Here is a 17,690-nt window from a genome sequence, read left to right on the forward strand (position 1 = left end):
CACACTGATTTGCAGATTTTGAAACATTATGAAAGGTTTCCATAACAACTTGGATGTTGAGAGTACTGTGTTGAAACTATAATTCATCAACAAATCACTGGGTTGGGGTTCAGTTTTAAAATCTCTGGTTCCAGAAATCCCACCATCCCTCAAAATTCTTTTGTGGGTTCTTCAAAGTATCTGAATAAAGTCATCTAGCACCAAATACCATCATCCCCTTTTGATGCTTTCCAAGACAAATATTGACTCAGTCCAAGCTCACTTCATTTTTTCTTAAATTGCTTATTGATTAAAGTGGGAATATCTTAGTAAAAAAAATTTGGATGTTAACATAAGGAATGACTTAACTTTTAGTTGTCACTGCATGGACAATAACCAATAATCATTTCCTTGAAAATATCTTTTTCTGTGATATTTGATTTGGTTTGACCTGGATTGACTTTACAAATCCCTTCATTTGTCACCATCAGTGTGTTAGTAATGAAATATGGCACAATTTAAATCTTACTGTTACAATGATTCTGAGCTGAAATATTTGTGCCAGGTTTATTCATTCATCTTTGGTTTGGTTTTGTTAGGTAAGAATGCTATGTTGTGCTGATATTTCTTAGACTGTCTTCACAAATCGGTAGTTTATCTCCCAATGTTTACTTCGCCTGCCTCTCTAAGTATACTATCTGATTGGCCCTGTGGATGTTTGGAGAGTTGAGTGGCTCAGTGGTCAAGAATCCACTTGCCAATGCAGGAGACACAGGTTCAACCTCTGAGTTGGGAGGATTCCCTGGAGAAGGACATGGCAACCCACTCTAGTATTCTTGCCTGGGAAATCCCCTGGACAGGGGAGCTTGGTGGACTACAGTCCATGGGGTCACAAAGAGTTGGATATGATTTAGCAACTGAACAATAACAAACATCAACTATCTCTAAAGCATTGTTCCAAGAGACTTGAGCCTGAGAGAAGCCATAAGAAAAATTGAGGAAAAGCAGATATTCTACTTTAAGATACTTTTAGCACCAATGAGTAGGAACACAAACATGATATGCTTAAAATAATTTAAAAATGCATTGAGATTAAATAAAATTTGTGTTATCTGCTGCTTTAAAAATTAGCACTTGCCACCATGTTTTCTTCCCTCTATGATTTCAGTCTCTTTCCATTCTAATGCTTTCCTTCCCACCTCTTTGGCTTCCCGGTAGCTCAGTCAGTAAAGAATCTGCCTACAGTGCAAGAGACCTAGGTTTGATCCCTGGATGGGGAAGATCCACTGGAGAAGGAAAAAGCAAATCACTCCAGTATTCTTGCTTGGAAAATCCCATGGAAAGAGGAGCCTGGTGGGCTATATAGTCCATGGGATCACAAGAGATGGGCATGACTTAGCAACTAAACCACCACCACCAATGATACCTTCCACTCCATTTCTGCTCAACAGTCACCAATTCCCAAATCTCTAAACTTGACTTGCTGCTACCGCTAAGTCGCTTCAGTCGTGTCTGACTCTGTGAGACCCCAGAGATGTCAGCCCACCAGGCTCCCCTGCCCCTGGGATTCTCCAGGCAAGAACACTGGAGTGGGTTGCCATTTCCTTCTCCAATGCATGAAAGTGAAAAGTGAAAGTGAAGTTGCTCAGTCATGTCTGACTCCTAGCGACCCCATGGACTACAGCCTACCAGGCTCCTCCGTCCATGGGATTTTCCAGGCAAGAGTCCTGGAGTGGGGTGCCATTGCCTTCTCAAACTTGACTTGAACTTTAGAATATTCAAGTTAAGAAGCAATAATTAAACCTGCATACATCTTTTGTTTTTTTTGACAGCAAAATAAGAGAATGATGTGTGATGATGGCCGTCCAGTCCAGTCATCCTAACCTAAAGTCTTGTTAGTTCTATTACACTTCTATTCAAATTTGAAAAGTGCATCGCCTGGAAGGTTTTGGATTCACTCTTCTAGCTTCTATGAAAATATGTCCACTTGCATCCTTTGTATAGGTTAAGGTGTAGCACAAATCCAACTTGAATAAATAGTTCTATTCCAAAAGAAGAAAAAAGATGTCTAAAATACATTTAGCTAGGCTACTTGCTTGCAAAGCTTATCTATAAGTGAAAGGCAAAATAATCTTCTTAGGTGTATTCTTTGTGTATGTTTATCAGAGAGAACCTCAAAAAAGCAATGACCTATATATCTAGTGTTTGAACAAGCCTCTGAACAACCTTAGTTTATAACTCTGCTGTTGTAGTTCAGTCACTCAGTCATGTCCGACTCTTTATGACCCCAAGGACTGCAGCATGCCAGGCTTCCCTGTCCTTCACTATTTACCAGGAGTTTGGTCCAACCCATGTCCATTCCGTCGGTGATGCCATCCAATCATCTCATCCTCTGTCGTCCCCTTCTCCTCCTGCCCTCAATCTTTCCCAGCATTAGGGTCTTTTCTAATGAGTCAGCACTTTGCATCAGGTGGCCAAAGTATTGGAGCTTCAGCTTCAGCATCAGTCCTTCCAATGAATATTCAGGACTGATTTTTTTTAGGACTGACTGGTTGGATCTCCTTGCAGTCTGGACTCTCAAGACTCCAGCACTACAGTTTGAAGGCATCAATTCTTTGGTGCTCAGCTTTTTTATTTTTCAGCTCTCACATCCATACATGACTACTGGAAAAACAATAGCTTTGACTATACAGACCTTTGTAGGCAAAGTAATGTCTCTGCTTTTTAATACGCTGTCTAGGTTTGTCATTGCTTTTATTCCAAGGAGCAAACGTCTCTTAACCTACTCTTTAACCTTCAACAAGAGGCTCTTTAATTCCTCTTCACTTTCTGCCACAAGGATGGTGTCATCTGCATATCTGAGGTTATTGATATTTCATCCCATCATCAAATGATATGCATATATATGTGTGTATGTGTATGTACATATATTTTAAGTTGGCTCTTAGGAAATTGACAACATTCATTCACTTATGACCTACAAAATAGCAACTTTCATATGGTTCAAATTAGCACGTATTGATCTCTATGTATCTAGTTGTATGGCTGAAGATCTGTGCATTATGTTATTTGCTTGGGATAACTGTACTGGTTGCAACCTGTCCCATGGATATTATACAGTGTAACTGATATTTTATTTCTTCACAAAAGTTATTCAATTACATTTTAGAGATGAAAAAACAAGTTTATAAAGAGTCAGCAGAAAGAGAACAAAGATTCACAGAGGAAAATGACTCCTAATGTAAACTACATTGTAAATCATGACAAGTGTTAGGTTACAGAAAACAAATAAAAATTTCTAACAGGATTTGCCATCATCTATAAAACTAGGTTCTAGGAAATAACTCTAAATATGTTAAAGAGTTGTCTTACATTGAATTTATGAGGACGCCCTGTTGAGTTTATCAATAGTAATAAAAAAATAAATAAATATAGAAATCCATCTGGCTAGTTTACTAGTTATTGTATAGGTAGACTATGCATCTGCTTGAGAATTTGTTTTGAGAGCCATTGTACAAACATTTCCTGAATGATCTTGAGTCAGTGTGGTGAATTTTGCTTTGACCATATATCCACTGCTTCTGATAATTTTGTAAGTCAAATATATTTGTAAGATACTATAGTTTGCTCTAGAATTATCTTCAGTAAGATGAATTATTTCTTTAGAATGTTTTCTTCAAGTTATTAACTTTAGGCACATATCATTTACACTAAAATTCCTTAATATTTCAGAGATTAAGCTCATGTGATACTGATATCTAATATGATAAAATGATATTGATAAGTTAATAGGATATATTTTTTAATTTATTTTTAACCCACTATGAGCAGAGTTTGACACCACAGGATAGAGGACAGATAAAGATGGCAAACATGGACAGGTCTTGCTGTCCATGTAGTGGGATGCAGTTCAGGAGGTGGGCATGCATACACATGGAGAAAGCTAAGAGGCTTTAGAAATTAGAGATGATACTAGATATGGGATAAGTCTAGATTTATCTAGCCTCAAGCTCTATAATAAAAGCCGTATTTAAATATCTCTGGGGCATTGCAGTAGATAGAAAATTGGCCACAGCCCTTCCCTCTTCCCTATACCTACAATATTTTCAATGGAACTTTGCAGGTTCTCCCATCTAAGAGGTACACTCTTATTGGACTTGCCTTGGGCTTTGCTCTGATCAGTAGATTGCCTGCAGAAGTGACCATGTCCCGGTGCTGAACCTTGAACTCGGAAGATCTTGCACTCCCATTATTCCCCTTGAGACTCTGCCTCCGTCATAGGAATGTCAGAGCCTCCCTGCAAGAGGATAGTGAGGCCATGTGGACTGAAGCCTAGTGAGTCCAGCTGTCCCAGCTGACACAGAGGTGTGCAAGAATCCAGCTAGAACCCACAGAAGGTCTAGCTGAGACCGGGAGAACTGCACAACTGGGCCCGGCCTGCTCACAGATTCCTGAACTAAATAAAAATTATTTGGGGATGGTTTATTCCTCCACAATAGATATTGGAGCCATCAATGTTAGAGGGTAGTGTATTTGCTGACACCAATGATTGTAAAGTGAATTCTTTCTCATTGGAAAGGAAACATTTGCAAAATTGTCCCTGAGTTTTCCACATATACCCATGCTATCCATTTAATTCTATAGAGCCCAAGAATATCTTAATGTCATAACTTAAATCACGAGAAATCTAGGGATCTAACATTTTCTTAAATTATCTTTTCTTAATAAAACTTTATTTACAAAAGTAGTTTTTTTTATACCTTTGAATCAGTGCAGAATTCCAAGTTTACCTTCTATTAAACCATACGTGTATTGTTAGCAATGTTCCAAACACCCATTGAAATTGGTGAAGAGCTAGCTTTTTTAAAAGCAAGTTTATTTCCTGACAAAAAGACTCTGTCACACATGTGTAGGCAAGAAAATTGAGGGAGAAAATTAATAATGTAATCTGAGAAAAGTAGCAATTCTATGGATTTATAGACTGGAGCACCTGGGCAGACTGCAAGCAAAGTTTTACAGGAGAGAGGGATTCTTTTTAAGATGATTTCAGTAAATATTTCCTATCTCTGTCTCATTAGTATAGAGAGAACTATGAATAACACATGATGATAAGGTCCTACAACCAACTGGATGGTTCTGAGAAACAAAATCGCTTTCTCCATCAAGGAATCATATACTTCATACCAGCTGAGACTTCTAGATGTGGACAGTATACACAGAATGTCTGTGATTAATCTAGGTTAAAAGGAATGAAGCTGTGAAGCAGAATCTGTGGCTTGTGTACTAGGCATTAATGAAGAGTTTACTGCTGCTACTGTCCCTCAGGATGCCAAAAATAACTATAGAAGTTGCTAATAATGTCTGAGAATATAAATCTATATTTCAAAGTATAGTGACTCCCCCTCTTAAGAAACTTTGGGGATCATATTAGACGGAAAAGGGGTTATAGACCAGGAAAATCTTGATATGAATATTTTAGCAGTTCATTAAATTTGAATCACAAGGCCATTCATTTTGACTGTGTCTACTGGCATTGGCAGATGGTGTTCATCTTTAACTAAATTGGTAACAGAAATAATTTTCTGTTAAGGCTGGAGAAGCACAGATCATATAATGGTGATGGTGCAGGCAGTGGTCTCCATGGTCTCTACAGTGTACCTTTCCTGTGGACACTGGCAGTTGTTTAATTCAATTCAATGGTTCTTTGTCTCCAAATAATGTATAGGTGTTACTATTCTGAATTTGCACACTATGCCCCAGTAGTTGTAAAATAATATTAATTTAAAATATAAGGTAAATGACTAAACTTGACCCAGTGTGACTGCTTCAGCTAATGAGTATACATGAAATTAAATACTAATTATTTGCATTTATTGAGATAGTTTCTAAAAAAATGCTAATGTTTCCCAGACTTAGGACCTGAGATAATACTTGTTTATATTTAATAATTTCATTGTGGAAACTGTACCCTAAATATTTAATTATTATGTAAACCATGTGACATGCAGGAAATCATTTTGGTTTCTTAATGTTTTTGCCGGTATTTTAAATTTATCTTCTTCCCTAGTTTTAAAAAGACTCATTTTTAATCAGTCTAACAAATACCTGATCTTGTTTGCAGACTCTTTGATACTGAGGAGAGTGTTATCTTCCCTGTGGCCACAGAAGGCATGTCCCTCCATTGTGCTGTTTAATCACTTACCTTGACCCTCAGAAGCCCTCATCAGAAAATGATGAGGGTGTTCTATACTTGCTAATTGCCAGTGTATATTTCCCCTAAGATTTATCATAAGATTTTTCTAGAACCCCTCCACATTATCTATGAGTTGTTTAAACCCAAATGTGTTCATGTGTTCATGTATGTATTGTGATAAAAGTAGCATTTCAAATTGTAAAGACATCAATCTTTTAAAAAATGTGCAAATGTTCTCACAGTAACTGATCAGTAATTTGGAAGAGGTTAAAATGTTTTCAGGCTTCCCAGGTGGTGCTAGTGGTAAAGACCCCTTCTGCCAACACAGGAGACATAAGAGATGTGGGTTCGATCCCTGGGTCGGGAAGATCTGCTGGAGAAGGGCATGGCAACCGATCCAGTATTCTTGCCTGGAGAATCCCACGGACAGGGGAGCCTGGTGGGCTACAGTCCATAGGGTGGCATAGAATCAGACACGACTCAGTATGCACGCAAAATGTTTTCAGACGCCTACCTCACATCTTACACCAAAATGAATTGAAGAACTAAATAGTTAACCAATTCAAAATTGTATGTGTAAAAATAAAACAAGCATGTTTTTTTTCTAATCACAGACTAGAAAAATGACTTCTCTAAAGGGATTTTCTACACAAGCAACAAAATTAATCATGGAAATCTTGATGGAGTTGCCTAGATCCTTACTAGTATTAAAATTACAATAGCGTTAAGAAGAAAGAGATAAACTTAAAATTCTACATATAGAATATGCTAGAATATACCAAAGGTTGGTTCATATTCTTAGTCTACAAAGACATCATAGTAATATAATTGATAAATGCACAAGTAAAAAAATCATTGAAAAACAATACAGTTTTAACATTAAAGTGATTAGCAGAACTAGTAATTGCAGAAATACAAAAGTAAGCAATTTTTAAAACCAAATTATAATTTAAAATATAAAACTCAGAATTGATACTATAAACTGTCATTTTTATTTTATTTTTTGTTGGTAGATATGTATGTTGATCCAAATTTTCTGGAAAGTAATTTGACAATAAGGATTAAAAACCTTAAAATAATCTTTCCTTTGACCCACTTCTAGGAACTTATTCAGGGAATGTAATTAGATGTTAGCCCAAATAATTATTTAAAGATGTTTCTCATACTGTAATTTGTAAGGGAATTGTGGGGGAGGGAATATAAAGCGCTTGAATTTTCAAGAGTAAAAAATGAAATTAAAAGTAGTAATGCCTTTAAATAAGGTGATACAAAATAAGTCCCCAGTTATTTAAGGATGATGTGAAATGATCACAGTGTATAATTATGTAATAAGAAAATGGTTTTAAAAAACAATATATGCAGTTTGATACCATCTATATAAAAGTAATATAGCTCTTTTTCATAAATAAAACTATTAGCATTGTGTACGAAAAATTAAACTGATTGGTCAAATTCACATGACTTGAAGTTTATCTCACATATATGTAAGCTGTTAAGTATTACACTATTATAATTCCTATTTTAAAAAATCTCACACAACTAGTAAATGGGCAGATGCAGAGTTTAAAATAAGATGGTTCTGTTTCCTACAACTGCTTTTCCACTTTGCTATACTGGTGAGATAAGAGCAATTCAGGACTTCAGCTTTTCAATATGTTAACTGTCATTAAACAGAAGTGCTCTCTCTCTCTCTCTCTCTATATATATATATATATATATACACACATATACATATATATATATAATCTAATTCTCATTATAATGAAAGTAAGTAGTAGTCTCATTTTACTAATGAAGAAAATAAGACTTAAAGAGGTAAGTTTTTTGCCCAGTCTTTGAACAAGGCAGGAGCAGAGTTGGACTGTAGCATCTCTTTATCTTCAGTACTCTATGCTTTTCTGACTTCAGCTTAATAGTTAACTATAATAAACATACTCATATATTAATCATATCTTTCAAAAACCCTAAAATGTTGCTCTGAAGTAGGTAGTTCTGTATTTTAATATTGTGTGACTAACCCTCTACATCCCAGGAGTGGACTGACCTGTTTGTAATTTACTCTTGTATCAACAAAATAAAAATTTATAGGGAGTTTGTTACAGACTTAATATTTCTAGCAAAAGTAGCCACAGAGGAGGATGTGTATACTCCTTGGTGTTACATAATAATCAGTGATCTAAATGTTTTCAAATGCATCTGCTACACAGTATGGGAACTACCCTTGTAAATGAGGGAAAAAAATAAAACTCCACAAAACTCTACTCCTCCACAAAAGACCCTACAGCTATGTCTAGAGCAGGAGACTAGGAGATCAAGAGACATTTAATTATGAGAGTAGATTTAGGTGAGGGATGGCTTTGCTGGGATTGTTGCCTTTTTGTTTCCTTAAAGACTATATGGGGAAAATGTGGCTATTTAGGAAGTTGTCTTATTTCATAAGCGATACAAGAAAACAAACAAAATGCCATAGATGTTTGCTCTCTCCTGGAACTAATGTCTTGGTAATTAGACACAGAACAGTCTTCCTCAATCACCAGCTTACTGGTTGTCCCCACGAGTATTTAGCTCATCTTGGGAGATCTCCTAAGCCTCCTTGGAGGACTTTAGCTCTAAAATGAAAGCTGTAATAACTTGTTTGCAGAATTTTATATACGTTTATGGGACATGAAAGCAAATTTAATAAATTAATGTGTGGGCACACCAGTTAAATGGTGCAGATAATTCTGCTTGAGTCAGTCAATGATAGACTCACATCAAACTCTTTCTCTACCTGCTGAGATGCGAGGGCAGCCAGTGAAATCAGATAAAAACTAACACTATTTGAACACAGTTGAAGTCAAGTCTACTTCATTAATCTCCTAATTTGAGGCTCTCCAGGTTGTGTGTGTAGCAGAAGGAACACTGGACCGGGAATTGGAACATTAATAAAAATAACATTAAATAATTACAACAGCTAACGTCTATTAAGGATCCTTCAGAGATTTTGTTGATGACCTACATCCATTTTATACTTGCAACTCTTAAAAAGTTGGGTATATTTTTACCCCATTTTCAGAGGTGAGGAAATGGAAGTTGGGAATGGCTAAGTATCCTTTTATCATATAGCTAGGTAAGCAGTCGGCAGGAAGTCTATAGAGGCCACCTCACTGCTAAGTGCTGTACCGTGCTGAACAGTGTACTGGATGTGTGCACAAGGGCCTGTAGAACCCATGAGACAAGTCCATCAAGTGGTTAGAGACCATGTTCACCTCACTCAGGAATTTTCATGTTCACTAGGGACCATGGATATTGTGCTTTCGTCAATGTTTTCTGTTTAAGAAGAAAGTATAAAATTGAGGTTCCTATGCTCAAATCCTCAGAGAAGGCAATGGCACCCCACTCTAGTACTCTTGCCTGGAAAATCCATGGATGGAGGAGCCTGGTAGGCTGTAGTCCATGGGGTCCCTAAGAGTCGGACACAACTGAGCGACTTTACTTTCATGCATTGGAGAAGGAAATGGCAACCTACTCCAGTGTTCTTGCCTGGAGAATCCCAGGGACAGGGAAGCCTGGTGGGCTGCCGTCTATGGGATCGCACAGAGTCGGACACGACTGAAGCAACTTAGCAGCAGCAGCAGCAGCATGCTCAAATCCTAATAAACTGTGAAATACTCACCCCTTTTCTGCTGCTCAGAGCCTTTCACTGCCCCATGCCCTTTGCCTCCATTCACATCACCCTCCTTCCTGCCACCAAATGTGTCCGTCAAAGTACGACCATTATGAGCCGCTATCACTATTTGAAAAGGGAAGAAAATATCAACAAAATTAAGTACTCTTGTGTTTATTAAATAACTTCTGAAACTTGTATAATTTTAAAAAATTGTCTTGTGACTGTTGACTTCTTTGCAAGGTGCAATTCAAGATTCCAGGTGAGGATCCCAGTCATGGAGACCTGCATGATTTTATTAACCCCTTGATTACACAGACAGTGTAGACATCGGGATTACAGTAATCTTCCATTTGTTGTTTAAAGGTTTCAAACTCTTGTGTGACATTAAAATGTTCTGTTATGTGGGATTAACTGGAAAATCCATTTTTAGCATGCTGATTAATTCAGGGCTATATCCATTAAGTGGCTGATTCTTAGTTCACTGTCTTGTCAGTCTCAATTACAAACTATCCTGTGGAGGTTTTCTTGACAGAAATAAATGTAACCTTCTGTTGCATCTCATCCTGTCAGTGTTTATCACAGAGGGGCAAAATTTTTCAATTCTATTTATTCATTTTTTTTTTTTAGGTAACAATTACTTCTGTTGCTTTAGGGTTACAATCACTTCATCATTTTCATCCCAGAGCCAATATAATACAATGTTAAGTAATAGATATAGGATTTTTCAAAAACTACAAATGGTTCTGTTGTAACTTTCTCTAGTGAAAAAGAAAATGTGGCCATTCACATGAACTGGAAAAAAATATATAGCCCCATTTGGCTATAAAAAAAAATTACCTATAAAAAAAAAGTTCAACAATAAAAAAAGTTTTTGTTTGTCAGACCACTATTATTCAGGCTGAAATATACCTCCCACCTTTTATGTTAATCTGCCCAACTAATTCAAATAACCTAAGAATATGCAATAGATCATTAAAAATTGACAGTAAAATCATCAAAATGTCACTGACATTATATAACTAAATGCCATTTAGATGAATCATACGTAGACACTGTTAAGCAATGACACACAAAGGCAGCCCCCTATTCCACCCCATAACCACTCCCCCTTAAAATAAAGTAATAAAAAAACACAGAAGTTCTTATAAAGAGATGATGTGTTATCTTTTTTCCCCTTTTAATCATTATTCAGATTCAGGCATTTAAAGAGTTGTCTAAAAACCCTCCAGTCAAATGCTTTGTGCAGCATTCAATATGTAACACTCTAGCTAATGGAAAAAGCAGGCGGTGGAAGGGAGAACTTTCTGTTGTTAAGCTGAAGAGTACTTCAAAGAAGATTGTCATTTGAAACTCTGTTGTCAGCAATGAAGGATTCCAAATGCAGCTGAACCCAGAACTCTGACTGTGGTATGTTTAAATAAGTATATCAATCTAGGAATTCTATTTTACTTTTCTGTTTCCTTAAAAATATGTAAGAAGCCAACTAAGAATTATAGACATTGATTTCAGAATTGTAGATGAGTGTATCTGTTCTTTCAAATACTAGAAATGTATTTTTAAAAATAAGAAATATATGATCTAAATAGATATATTTTAAGCATCAGTGTTTATCTCACATAACAGATGCTGCCTCTCTGAAGTTTTGACTATTTTTAAATGCATTTGATTTTTGGTTTCAATGAAATAGGTACTCATAAGTTCTACTCTAAAATTTGTTTTTCATTCAAAATATTTATAAAGTATAATCACTTACAAAAGTATGTCTTTTTAAGATGTTCTTAAATTATTTTTTATACAAGATATTTTAGTAAATAATATCAGTCAAAGTAGTGTCTGAGAAGAAAATCTGAATTTAAAGAAACATGTCTTGTAACATTAAATGTTAAAAAAGTGACACAACTATGAAATTAATTTTGTTTTAAACTAGAGAACAAAATGTTTTTCAACCTACTGTATTTTTTCATGCATTTAAAGGTGATAAAATTAATTTTGTCCCATTCTGAAGGCTTTCATTTCTTTGTTTAAAAATGTCAGCTATTTCCCTTTGGAGATAAGAGGTTCAACTTCTAAATCTACATTCAAGGTTAGATCATCTAAAAAAGATAATCACTGATATGTAAATAAGTGTTCTTTTTTAAAAAATAAATACTTAAAAGATTCATTTTATAGTATATGAAATATAAAAATCAATGGGGAGGAAAAGTATGCTCAAATGTATTCTCTGTCAATTATTCCTACTAAGATTATATTTAAAGCTCATATGTTAAAAAACAAATGTTTATTTCATTGAGAACCCAGTAGAAAAACCATAGTCTACCCCATCATAGTCTGCTTAGAAAGGTTTGGCTTTTGGTTTTCATTAGAAAAACCAGAAAACTTTTGATTTTGGCAAATAAAAATGGGTGGAAAGAGAATAATATGATAGTCTTAAAAAACAGCACTTAGTATAATATAGTGCCTGTTGCATTATAGAAATCCAATCAGTATTTTGTTTCTCTCTTCCTTTTGGTTCCTTTTTAACTTTTACAAAGAATACTTACAATTGCTTCATAATCTTTATTCTTTCTATGGATATATGTCTTATTCTATGGTATTCAGAGTCACACTTAATCCAGTGATAGCAGGTCAGGTAATTAAAGTGTTTTGAATCCAACCTGAAGTTCCACCTTCAGTGATTAATTTTCTATCTTCTTTGCAATTCCACTGATACTGTGTTGCTCAGAGAACCAGCTCCATTTCATAGGATACTCCAAATGTAAAAAACTGATTCCCCGTAAATAAAATAACTAAAGTCACTAATGGAAAAATTCACCTCAAAGACCAAGTGTTTGATACATTATTCAGAACAATTCATGGTATGAACCATCGTGAGAAAAGTAGGAAATATGTTCTCCCATAATTATACCTGATTTTAACTGAATTAGTACTCAGCCATCAGTAGGAAAGTAGCTTTACATTTTAGGACTTTTTTCAGAGAAGAGTATGTGCTGCATAATTTTACTTGATTTTATAAGAATTATGTGTATTTTATAACCTTAAAAGCAAAATTATAAGCAAAACTTCACTAATTGTCAGATTAAACTATTTTTAAAAAATTATCTTTCAGCATTTTTTTCTCAATAAATGAAAGATGACATTTGGTGATATTAAAGTTTCAAATTGCAGAAGGAAATGGCAACCCACTCCAGTATTCTTGCCTGGGAAATCCCATGGACAGAGGAGCCTGGCGAGCTATAGTTCACGGGGTCGCAGAGTCAGACAGGATTGAGCACATAGACACACACAGAGGTTCAGATTTCACATTCTAAGAAATTTTAACTGTGGCAACTTTCAAACAAAATATGTTTCTTTTTCTAAACAGATACCTTGCAGCAGTGGTTGTCAAGCTGGAAACATCAAAATCACCTGTAGGGCTTGTTAAAAAAACAGGTAGCAAAGCTCTATACCAGAGAGCTTCTGATAACAATAATTCTAGTTGAGGCTGGAGAATTTGTTTTCCTAAGAAATTCTCAAATGATGTTGATGTTGCTGATACTGGTACCACATTTAAGAACCATTCCCTGACATCTTCCCTTAATATCTCCAGTGTACTCTATATTTTGAGAGCCAGACCTTATACTAAGTCTGGATATTTCTTGATGAATAAAACAGGCAGAATCCCTACCCTTGCAAAGCTTGTAGATGTTTAATGGAGGAGTCAGAAAATAGATAATAAACTAACAAGTTAAATAACTATTTACAAGTTGTCATTAAGTGGGTCATTAAATAGTGGAAGAGGAGCTACACAGGGCAATCAGGGAGGTATTAACTTCTCAGAAGGTATTAACGCCAAGAACTGAAAGATGAGAAGTCAGCCGAAGGAAGAGTGGGAGAAAGAGGCATTCCAGGCAGAGAGGTGCCTCTTATGAGGGCCCTGGAATGGGAAAGAGCTTGGTGTGTTTGAGAAACTGATATATAGTCTGTGTGGCAGGAACACAGAGGCTGAACACCAGGATGGCTGAAATGAGAGGAGAGAGAGAGGTAAGCAAGCACACCATTTCAAGGCCCTTATGCCGGGAGTCTGGATTTCATTCTAAGTTCAGAGTTTTCAACAGATTTCTGTTTTCCTAAGATCACTTTACATGAGAATGGGCAAACAGTGATGAAAGTAAGGTGGTGTTAGAGCAGTTCAGTTGAAAGATGATGGTGGTGTAGCCAGGAGTGCTGGCAGTTGGGGTAGATACATGAGTTTCCAACATCAGAATATATGTATATGTATAACCATAGAGATGATAGCTATTAAAAAATCACAGTGATGTTGGTTATAGAGGGAAAGAGGGGAAAAAAAGCAAAATAATTTTGTTTGAAAGCAAAATTATACTTGCATGTGTGTAAAAAGAGTCTTCAAGTATCATACTGGGATTATAGATGATTTTTTATTCCCTTTATTTTTTATACAATAGAAATGCATATTATTATAGAATTTCTAAATTCACATGTATCAGTGAAAAGAAAACACAGGGACTTTGAGAAGACAGCCACAGGTTGAATGACTGAGTCATGGGTGTGTGTGTATGTGTGCACATACATATACACTCCAAGCATTATACAAAATATAGTGGCTACAAAATGAATACGGTATAGTTCTAGTCATCAAAAGGCTTGTAGTTAGTTGGGAAAGATAAGAATAGGGACATAAGTGCAACTCTGATGGAAATGTTAGAGTGCATAAGTATCGTCCTTTCTGTTCTTTGACAGCCTTTTTAGATACCAGTTTCTCCCAACACAATCACAACCAACACCCTAATGGGTCTTGAAGAACTCCCCCACTTCCATGACCTGTCCTTTTACCTGCAGAGTTCTCCCCACTTTCTTCTGCTCATTTTTCAGGAATCAAATCACATACCACTTTTTAAAGATTACATTTAGAGCAATTTTAGATTTACAACAAGATTAAAAGGGAGGGACAGAGATTTTTCATATCTCCCTACCCTCACACATGCACATTCCTCCTCATTACCAGCATCACTCACCAGAATGGTACATTTTTCACTAATGCCAAACCTACATTGACACTTCACAATCATCCAAAGTCCACAGTTTGCCTTAGGGTTCACTCTAGTATTGAACATTCTATGGGTTGAATAAATGCGTCATGATGTATATACATCATTATAATAACATACAGAGCATTTTCGCTGTTCCAAAAATCCTCTGTGCTCTGACTGTTTCTCTCTACCTTCCTCCGGCCCCTTGCCAGCAACCACTTTTCTTTTTATTAGTGTTTCTGTTGTATCCATAGTTTTGTCTTCTCCAAAATGTTGGGAATCATACAGCATATAGCCTTTCCAGATTGTTTTGTTTTACTGAGCAATATCCATTTAAGATTCCTCTAGCAGTCCATGAGGTCACGAAGAGTCGGACGCGACTGAGTGACTGAACTGAACTGATGTCTTTTCATAGCTGTATAACCCACTTACTTTTAGTGCTGAATATTATTGCATTGTCCGGCTGTGCCGCAGTTTATCCACTGACCTGCTGAAGGACATCTTGGTTGCTTCCAAGTTTGAGCAATTATTCATAAAGCTGCTGTGAACATGCACATGCAGGTTTTTATGTGGACATAGATTTGCAGCTCTTTTGGGTAAATACTCAGGAACACAATTTCTGAATCATATAGTAAGAGTATGTTTAGTTTTATAACACATCCCCAAATTGTCTTCCAAAGTAGCTATACCGTTTTGCATTGTCACCAGCAATGAGTGAGAATTCATGTTGCTCCGCATCCTCACCAGCAATTATTGTTGTTAGTGTACTAGGTTTTGGCCATTCTAATATATTTGTAATGGTACCTCACTATTGTTTTCATTTGCACTTCCCTGATTGCATACAGTGTGGAGCATCTTTACATATATTTATTTACTATCTTATTTGAAGAGGTATATTTTCAGTGATCACTTGCCATTTTTAACTGATTTTTTTTTAATATTGAGTTTTAGGATTTCGTGGTTTACTTAGGATAACAGTTCTTTATCAGATATATCTTTTGAAAATATTTTCTCTTAGTCTATGCTTTGCCTTCTAATTCTCTTGATATTGTCTATTTCCAAAGCAAAATTTTAATCAGGTCTAGCTATACATTATTTCTTTCAGAGATTATGACTTTGGTGTTGTATCTAAAACATCATCATTATTTCAGAGGTCATCTAGGTTTCCTTCCAGCAATTTTATAGTTTTATACTCTACATTTAAGTCTTTGATCCAGTTTGAATTATTTTCATGAAGAATGTAGTCCATCTAGATTAGTTATTTTGTTCTGTTCTGCATTTGACTGTCTACTTGTTCTAGCGCCATTTGTTAAAGAGAAGACTTTTCCTTCCTTCTCCAGACAGTCACTTTATCTTTCTTCTCAGCTCTTGCACTCACCCCTCATATAGCCCAAATCTGTCTACTTGACTAAATTACTCTCTCAAGGATGGGGATCATGGTCTATTTTTCTTTGTAATTACATCAGCACCTTGCACAGAACCTGCCTCATAACAGGAATACACAATAAACTTGTTAAATAAGTGACCATGAAGAAGAATATTAGGAAAACATTACAACTTTCAGTCGAATAGAGTTATGATTGTGACCTTAAGAGTTAAGATAAAGTTTATGAAAAAGTAGGAAATCAAGTTTATCTTTGAAATGGGATAAAAGTTTCGAGTAATTTTACTTCTAGGATTTATATGAATAAAACAATGAGAGGTTAATAGGAGTGTATGAACAGGGATATTCACTGAATCATGATGAATCATGCCAAAGAATAATTTAGCAAACATAGCCAAAATATTCTTCAATGAATCATTACCATTCACAATAAGTGTTAGTTGCTCAGTTGTGTCCTGGCTCCTCTGTCTATGGAATTCTCCAGGCAAGGATATTGTAGTGGGTTGCTATTCCCTTTTCCAGGCGATCTTCCCAACTCAGGGATTGAACTCAGGTTTCCTGCACTGCAAGCAGATTCTTTATCATCTGAGTCATCAGGAAAGCCTATTCTTCACTAGAATAGGCTAGAAGAATAGGCCTATTCTTCATTGGAAGGTAAATAAATGAAAGAACTGTAAAACTGAATACTGTTTGGGTATTTAACAGTGCAATAGGACATGGCCACCTTGCATATCGTATATCATAGAAGTGTATATGCATCACACATACAGTTGCATCTATATCTGTGGGTCGAGAGAGGAAAGAATGAAAGACAACTCTGAATTTGAAACAGCAGGCACCTCTGAGCAACGCTTAACTTTGTCTTCATTTTGTAGCAGGCATGCAGATTAGGGGGAAAATGGAAGCAAAAATAAAAAGCACCGTTGGAGCAGACAAAGGCTGTGGCATGAACAAAAGCAGGGTCTAGACTAGGTCATATGTGTGCAGTGACCAAGATAAGAGACGCACGTAGCTATAGCACAGAGTGTGGGAGAAAGGGCCTGTGGAGAGATGACAGGTAAGGAGGAAATATGGTTTTATATAACAAGTCTTACTGAAGAGGCTTTGTTGCCTCATGCCCATAAATGCAGATGCTTGTGATATCAAACAGATTTACAAAACACATCCACACACAGAGTGGATTAATTGACCACTGTGCATTCAGACAAATGAACTCTATATTGTCGCTTAACTGGACAACACATGTAACTCCTTACATAAATGACAGTATAGACATTTCAATTTATGTAATAAGCTCCTCAGTTTGATTCTGAAGGGCAGATATGGCATTGGAGGATCTCTTGTGTAGAGATGTTGGTCTTTTATATACTTGATAGTAGTACTAAAAATAAAAATTGAAAATAGTAACAGTAATTGTAAAAGTAACAAATAATATGTGCTAAAGAGTACATGGGACTC

At 36.0% G+C, this 17,690-nt stretch overlaps 1 protein-coding gene across 1 annotated transcript in view; it reads left to right on the plus strand.

The window, feature by feature from the left end:
* The window catches only part of ANO3 (anoctamin 3), a 231,181-nt gene that overhangs the window by 27,676 nt on the left and 185,815 nt on the right, over nucleotides 1–17,690 (plus strand). The gene's annotated exons all lie outside the window — the stretch shown is intronic.

This window comes from Oryx dammah, unplaced genomic scaffold, assembly GCF_014754425.2.
Source record: "Oryx dammah isolate SB20612 unplaced genomic scaffold, SCBI_Odam_1.1 HiC_scaffold_17, whole genome shotgun sequence".
In the NCBI taxonomy this organism is placed as follows: Eukaryota; Metazoa; Chordata; class Mammalia; order Artiodactyla; family Bovidae; genus Oryx; species Oryx dammah.